The following is a 7,798-nucleotide window of genomic DNA, read 5'->3' as shown; positions in this document are numbered from 1 at the left end:
AGTAGAGTAGATGCAGCTTACGTGTGCACCCAACTGAGAAGCAAGCTGTTCTGTGAATTCTTTATTAGACACCATATTAAGCCCAGTGAAGCAACTCTGTTAGTATCCCAGCAGTGGCAAAAGATTTGGTCCCCCTCTCACACTGTTAGATGTTCAAGGAGACTACTAGATGGCACAAATCTGTTGGAAAAAGTTATTTCCACTGTCCATAGACATGCTTGCTCCTTCATGTCACCAGCACTTCATCTGCTGTGGGGAAGGCATGTATTCAAGGCTGAGAGAGATTGTAAGAAGGGTTCTGAGGGTCACTCACACTAAAATGGCTTGTGATTTCCTAGAGGTAACATAGTCACTCCCTTTGGACTGAGGCCTCCTGGAAGTCAGCAGTGCTGACCTCTGGCTTGCTTAGGTTCCATGCTTTTTTTTTCCCATTGATGTATAGACAGGGCTATAGTGCACCTGCAAGAACATATTCCTGGAGCACTATGCACAGAATGGAAGCAAGTGGTCAGATTTATAGCTACAGAAGAGGTTGGCAAACCGGCCTATGGAGGTTGGAAATAGATGGTCTTTAAAGTCACTTTCAAACTCAACCATTCTATGATCCTATGATTCTGTGGTTCTATGGTGTGAGCTGAGAAAATTGAGATTTGGCAGCAACGTCACAGGACGGACAAAAACGTATGACTTCTTTGTGAATATCGATGTTCCCCTTGTCCTTCTGGTCTCTGGAGCACTCCCTCTTCTTACCTGTAGTTCTCTAGTGCTTGCTGCATGAGACAACTGCGGTGTAATGCAGCGGGAATACCTGAATCAGAAGATGGTACACCAAAAACACCAACACAAACTCTTCAACCTGATGTGCTCACAGTCCAAAACTGGAAAGAAAAAAAAAAAAAAAAAGTTTAAATTGTCTTTTAAATAATACCATGTTCTCTTGAAATGGAAGAAGTCTAAAGTCATCTTCAGGAGCAAAACAGTGTGAAGAACTTGGTCACAATGCACATAATCATGTGTAGAACAACAATAGTGAGACACCGAAACAAGATGGTGTTCCCAATCTATAGTCCAAGAACCTATCAGGCAGAAAAAGTAAGGTTTTGTGTCGAACAGCTTGAAGTCCAATTAAACAGCTCTTGCAGTGGTTTAAAGGAAAATGTGTAATCTAGACAAAATTATATGTCAAGTCAGTCACAAAAACAAAACTTTGTTTTCCTGACTGCTTGGCCTGTGACTTACCCAGTTGTTTCCTATCATATGGACAGAGGTAGATGTAGAGGCAGAAAGACAGGGTTACATATAAAGGAGGTACTGCTGTCTGTGAGCTGAACGCTGAGCTTACTACTATTGGGACTCATGAAAAGCTTTTCAAAAGAACAGATTTCCATGGGAAAAGTGATCTGCAAGATCAGAAGGTTTCTGGAAAATATCAACATACATCAAATTTGAGAGGAAATCGTAACAAATGGTTTCAAATTTTCAACATGTTTTTCTGTCACGGGTTTTTGCTTTTAAGGCATTAAAGATAAATCTAAGCAGTCAAAATATAGGACCAAAAAAGTTTCTGAACACTTCACTTCATGGGGAGTTCTTGAAACATTGCTTCTCCAGGATAATGGTGAACTCAGGCTGGAACATCAGGAGATGACTTGGGATTTTTTTCATCAGTCATCTCTAGTACAACAAGGGGAAATGTCCAGGGTGTGCCAATATACCAACTGATCAAACGGGCTGCATAGGGATATGTGGCCATGCCCTTTGCAAACAAGGCCATGCATGTACATGCCAACACAATTACTTTGCTTGGATGTGCCAGGAGAAAATGGAATGTAAAGTAGTCTGTAAATAGCTAATAAATCTTGCTCCCAGTGTTTTATGTGTTTCTACCTAAGTCAGGAAGGAACTTGATTTTTTTTTTTTTTTTTTTTTTAAGTTAATGCAACTAGCTTAAATGTGGTGTTTAGTGGAAGAGAGAATGGAAAAGGTTTTGATTGTTCTGCTGTTCCCTAGAGGGGGGTATTATTTCCAAATAAGCATTTTTAAGAGCTTCAACCTTATTTTTAAAGGAAAACAAATCATCCACAAACTTACGTAGACTCTTTCCTGTTTAGCACAGCAATGCTCCCAAAAAATAATATCAACAGAAAAAAAGTTTGTGGAAGATGATTGAAACAACCAGTCCTACAGATCCTTCATCCAACTCCATACACTGAGCAAGCTAGAGGTAAACAATCTGTGTACCTAAAATGAATCACTTTATGTAAAAAGTAATTCTTTTTATCAGAAATTAAAGGTTGAAAATAGACTTTTCATTATTCAAAGTTTGGCACAAATCTGGGGATAAAACTCCCTGATCCACCATCACCCTCGTCTGTTGCAGAGCAGCTCCTGAGTTTTCACTGAGACTTGTAGCACTGAGTCCCAATAAGTCATAAATAAAGCAAATATGATGTCTGCTCAGAACAGTTTGTTCTGAGGTCTAATTCTGTGTTGCAGTGAGCAGCACAGTCAAAAATTGTCACAGTGGTTTATTGGGAAGCTCTGCTGATACTGAAAGGCTGTTCTTTAACTTTTCCTGTGAGGAAAAAATATGACTCTGATAAAAGAATGATTCCACAGTGTAGCCCTAAAGGCTGAATTGACTGTAATGTACAGTTGACTTCAGAAGCATAAACAGTTGGTGCTCTGTCTTTCTGCCAGGACATTCATCTTCTCCAAAAACATTATCAGTCTCTGCTTGAATGTGTGCACAGCTGTAGTGTTTGAAGACACTGAGTAAATTATCTTGTATTAAACGTTTGTAATTGTTTTTCACTGGACTGTGACCTGACTTTAGTAACATTTGAATGATGGCAACTACCAACAGGATATCCCAACAAGTGAGAAGATCCTGTGTCAGTGCATTTGCTGGAGTTAGTACAGCAGAGTTTCTTTTTTCTTTAATATGTCCGCAAGGAAATCATCTGCATCAGGGAGAATGCCAGAGCTTATCAGAGAAATAAAAAAAAACTGCCTGTATTTCCTGGATCTTTCTAAGCTTGGGAATATTCATTGCATGATTATGGACTACACTGACAAGGTTGTGCCAGTGTAAGCAACTAAGACTTTGAAACTATCTTGTTAGATTCTGCGCAGTCTACATGTTCTCTGTTTCTTTGGTACAGATGACCCTTCAGTCAGGCTCAAGGCAAAACGTGAAGTGAAATCCCTGGGTTATTTTTATCTCTTCTCCTTTTCTTCAAAGTGGTGTGTCTGTAGGGAATTCTGGTACAGTCACCCATCTCCAAGACTCATTATCATTCTCTGACGAGAAGAACTAGAATGCAAGAGTCATTAATTAGACTTCTTAAATGTGATAATAATGATCTCTTATTAGTCATTTCTCCACCAAAACAAACTCAGAGAAACATTATATCACAGAGAGTACAAGGAACCTATGTTTGATCAAAGTCCTGTGGACTGTGGAGAAGACTTCAGGAGAGACGCAAGATGTGGCTCTTTACAAGAGCAAAGACTGGACTCACAAACCAAAGGGCACTTCCTTGTTTCATATTCCTAAAAAAGCCTGAGCAGATTTGCCCCAGTTGGAAACCTTCAGTAGCAACACTGACGTCTTCCTACAAGGCCTCCAGCCATGTGAGGGCAAAACAATTGCAAAAGGACTGTGTGAAAGTGAAGGACCTTTTACTGAACTCATTTTTGGACTGTGCACAGGGCTTGATACACATCCATGTATTTAAAAAGGTCACCACATTTGTTAGGAAAGAAATGAAATGTACATCTGTGCAATATTTAATTGCAAAGCCAAGAGCTGTTGAGAGGAACAAAGTTGCAGGAATTTACTGTTTTCTCAGACTGGTGAATTAGTGGTATAGACTAAAAAAGACTGTTAGAAAAATAAATGGATTATCCAAACTAGATATATTCTGTTGGCATGATTACTTCTTTAACAGGTTAAAGAAGCTCCCAAAATAAAAACGTGATCAGTCAGATGGCAGATCCAGAAATAAGAGTTAACCACAGCACAGGGTGATATGGTGTTGGTAGCACAACACAGATTTTGTGCTTAGAGTACTCAGATTCTTAGGTAACAGCAGCAAAATGAACCTCCCAAATGTGTCCAGTTACTGAACTTTGATTTGTGTTGCAAAGTGTACTCAGAAAACAAGATCTGCATTTCTTTTGTACAAAACAAAGCCAGAAGTTTTACTCCATAATTGCGCCTCATGTTCCCCAATTGCAAATGGCCACTGAGTCATACCTGTGAAGTATACGTGAATGTGAGTGTTGGGAACTCAGTGTGCAGTGTTTCACACTACCCATATGAATCTTGCCTGACTAGGCAGTGGTTCAAATAAACTTTTAGTAGGCAAAGGAAAGAAGAAGGAGCTTCTCTGGCAGTGTTCAAGAGCCATCTGGATGAGAAGCTATGAGATATGGTTTAATGGCTTGTGGTGGCAATGGTAATGGGAGGACGGTTGAACTAGATGATCTTGTAGGTCCTTTCTGATCTTATGATTTTATGATTCTATGATTCTGTGATATTAGGATATGAGTCATCTGGCCCAATTTTGTTATCTCACTGATAAATATTGACTTCTGCTATAGGATCACTAATTATACCTGTTTAAGTTCATTTGACACATCCTGCATGTGGCCGATTTTATTTATGTATAGCATTTTCTGATCTTTTGGATGAGTTCTGAACTCCTGTGACCCCCAGTTTGCTATTCAACCAACAGAAACATTTGCAGATCTAACTCATTTTTCCACTGTCTTTTTTTTTTTTTTTTTTTTTTTTTTGATCTTCACCTCTCCTAGAGGAACCTGTATTCCTTTTCACTGAAGTCTGTTCCATCTCACATTCTCAACATCCATTTATTCTATTACTAATGCCCTTCATCATTCAGATGGTGTCACTGTTGAGCAATGCAAAGCTTCTCTACTTTTCTGAGAGAAGAGCACACTGATAACCAAAGTGATTTTCTCCTAGCATGGGACATAAAAGAATGAAACCTGTACTATCACTCCACTGTTGGCAGCATACAAGCAGTTTACCCACTGATACACCGTGCTTCTTTTTCAGTTGTGACTGATACTAGGAAATTAGACATTCCTCAAATGAGAGCATCAGTACACCTGTAAATAACTCAGAAACTGAATGAACTGTGGGCCAAGGCTACAGGAGAGCACTTGTCTGGTTGAGGTTCAATGGGTTCTGTTGTGCACAGAGGTAAATGACACAACACTATAGCTACCACAAAGAAAGAAACAAATAAAAACATGTTGAAAAACATGCTTGGAAAATGCCATGAGATTAACTGATAAAGTTTGGAGTCAGGGGTACGGTTTTCTACACATCCATATGAACAGAAAGGACTGCAGGTTGACCACATCAAATCTGTCGCAGGGTTCCGCCTTCAACAGACATACCAGAGTGTTGGCTCTTAACCACAGGTAATAGTGACCAATAACAGGCTATTATGAGTAGATGCTCCCATCTACTCTTGCCACTGTTGAAAATCCTACTACCTAGCAACATAGACTTTCACCTTCCTGGCTATAGACAGATTTCATCTAAGCCACATCTGCCCACAGTCACTGTCTTGCTCCACAGCACTGAACATCAAATGCTGCAATGGACTCCATTCACCTCCTGCATGATGCTAACTTTCACCTCTCTCTGCTGGTTCTCTGGTTTCCCAATTACATTTCTTCCTCATTGATTTCTATCATGTGTCAACTAGTCTTGTTACAACTCTGTGATCCTGCGCTTCTTTGATGTCTCCATCAGTGACCGAAACATACCTGTTTCTTTCTTTCCTTTTTCAGACTTTCTTTTTTGCTGCCATTATTTATTTATTTATTTATTTATTTTGTCTCTCAAAACTATTTTTCCAATTATTTCCTTATCCTCATATTTCTGATTTGGATGGGTTTTTCTACATAAGGACCATTCAATTCACGTTTATACTCAAGAAAACATACATCTAGATTCAGAGAGATGAAGTGCAACAGATCTGATAAAAAGGTACATGAACTTTACCGTGGTAGCTCCTAGTTAAAACTGAAATGTTTCATTCTTTTAATCAGCCTAAGAGTTTGCTGCATTCCAGTGCAGTCTATACTGGCCCTCTGCATTGACAGTGCAGTTACTGCAAGGGGAATTCACAGCTGTTACCATGTCACCATTTGACACAGCAGCTGGCTGGGATTCGAAGAAGAGTGATTCAAGGCATGGACATCCCAATGACAAGAACATAAAGCTTTTTTTGAACCAGGTATACTTGATTTCAACAGTTTCTGGGGTTAAATCTAAATTCTTCAACAGCCTAAGTTCCAGGGGAGGAGGAAAATGAAGAAAGAAAAATACTGCTGTTAAGTGACAGTCCAGTGTTCATCTCAGTTGGAGAAGCCTACATTCACATCCTTTCTCCAAATCAAGCTAAGGCGGCAGCTGTATCTATAACTGCTGTCAAAACTGAATGCCTTAATGTATGTTTATGCCTAATCTTGGTTCAAACCCTCATGTCCCTTTTGGATTTTTTTAATTTTTTTAATTTTTTTTATTTTTTTATTTTTTTGTGCAGTTTGTTTGTTTGTTTTACCTTCAGTTCAAAATGAAAACTGCTCTGGAAGCCTTGTTCCTCTTTTCTTTTCCATTTCATTTTGTGAAAGAGAGTTTTTGTTTTCTGGCCAACATCACCTCCAGCTTCAGTTAGTACCATAGGCCATTTGACTTGCGATGGAGTGGAACTGATTACACTCCATAGAAAGCAGTACTAGACTGGCACACTAGTTTGTTCCTTACAGGGTCCAAGGAGCTAATTGTCTGTGTGACAAAGGACATTTCTTTCTCAAACTTCTCTTTCCTCTCTGAGGAGTGAAATAGTGCTGTCCATTTAGGAAGTGAAGCCTCAGATTACAACTTATTAGCATCTGATCCCTGCCTAAAAAAGCACCATTATACATTTTCTTCTGCCATTACTACTGCCTAGGCCTCTAATTAGCTGAACTCCTGGTCTGTTTTGTTAGTTATTCTGAGCTGAGGCCACAGGTCTACTGAAACAGGCACCATGCAAACCAATTGCAAATTATATGTTCTCTGTCCCACACAGTGATTTGCCAAAGGTCACAAAAGAAATTACAGGCAAAAGACAGAACCCAAATCTCCTGTATCCTCAGTCCAGTTAATTAACCAAAAGACTTCCTCCTTTTCACAGTAATTCCTATGACTCAACAATACTTTTCTTTTTCCAAAATGCTAGATACAATAAATTACATCAGATGGAAAATGTGTGTTAGTGAGGAACAGAGCTGGGAGTGCAAGCATGTATGTTAGTAGGAGGGCTGCTTTTGTATTTTGCTGACATAGATGAAATGCAAAGTAGGTGAAATCTGGTTAGCCTAAGATGTCATCTGATACACTGAGAGAAGCAGATCAATAAGAAGCTTTATGTTAGACCTCACATGCCAAGACAGTAGCTATGAAAAGACAATGGGGTGTCACGAAAAAAATAAACACATGGTTACATGGTTGACTGCTAAGAAATAACTTCATGAAGGTTACTGGAAAACTGAAGGGGATTTTACTGAGGGGTGGAAAAGAAATATCCACATTGCAAAGGAAAAAAAAAAAAAAATTGAGACAATTTTTACAGACTAAAGAAGAAAGCCTTCAAATAAAAACATTCATTTATGCCCAGAAAAAGAATCGGCTTCGTGTTCTCAGGCACAAGCACACAAGTGTAAAGTATATTGATGAAATCTTCATCAGCCGAAAGATTAATAAAATGTT

At 39.0% G+C, this 7,798-nt stretch overlaps 1 long non-coding RNA gene across 1 annotated transcript in view; it reads right to left on the bottom strand.

The window, feature by feature from the left end:
• Positions 1–596: 596 nt before the first annotated feature.
• LOC107310520 (uncharacterized) overlaps positions 597–7,798 on the bottom strand; it is a 32,846-nt gene continuing 25,644 nt past the window's right edge. Inside the window, exon 2 of the long non-coding RNA XR_014943691.1 lies at positions 597–878. This is a non-coding gene — a long non-coding RNA (uncharacterized LOC107310520). The remainder of the gene's footprint in view (positions 879–7,798) is intronic.

The sequence above is a fragment of the Coturnix japonica genome, chromosome 2 (genome assembly GCF_054131305.1).
Source record: "Coturnix japonica strain WE chromosome 2, WE-NBRP24, whole genome shotgun sequence".
In the NCBI taxonomy this organism is placed as follows: Eukaryota; Metazoa; Chordata; class Aves; order Galliformes; family Phasianidae; genus Coturnix; species Coturnix japonica.
Note: the sequence above shows the minus strand (reverse complement) of the source record. Positions and strands in the feature narration are given on the sequence as shown.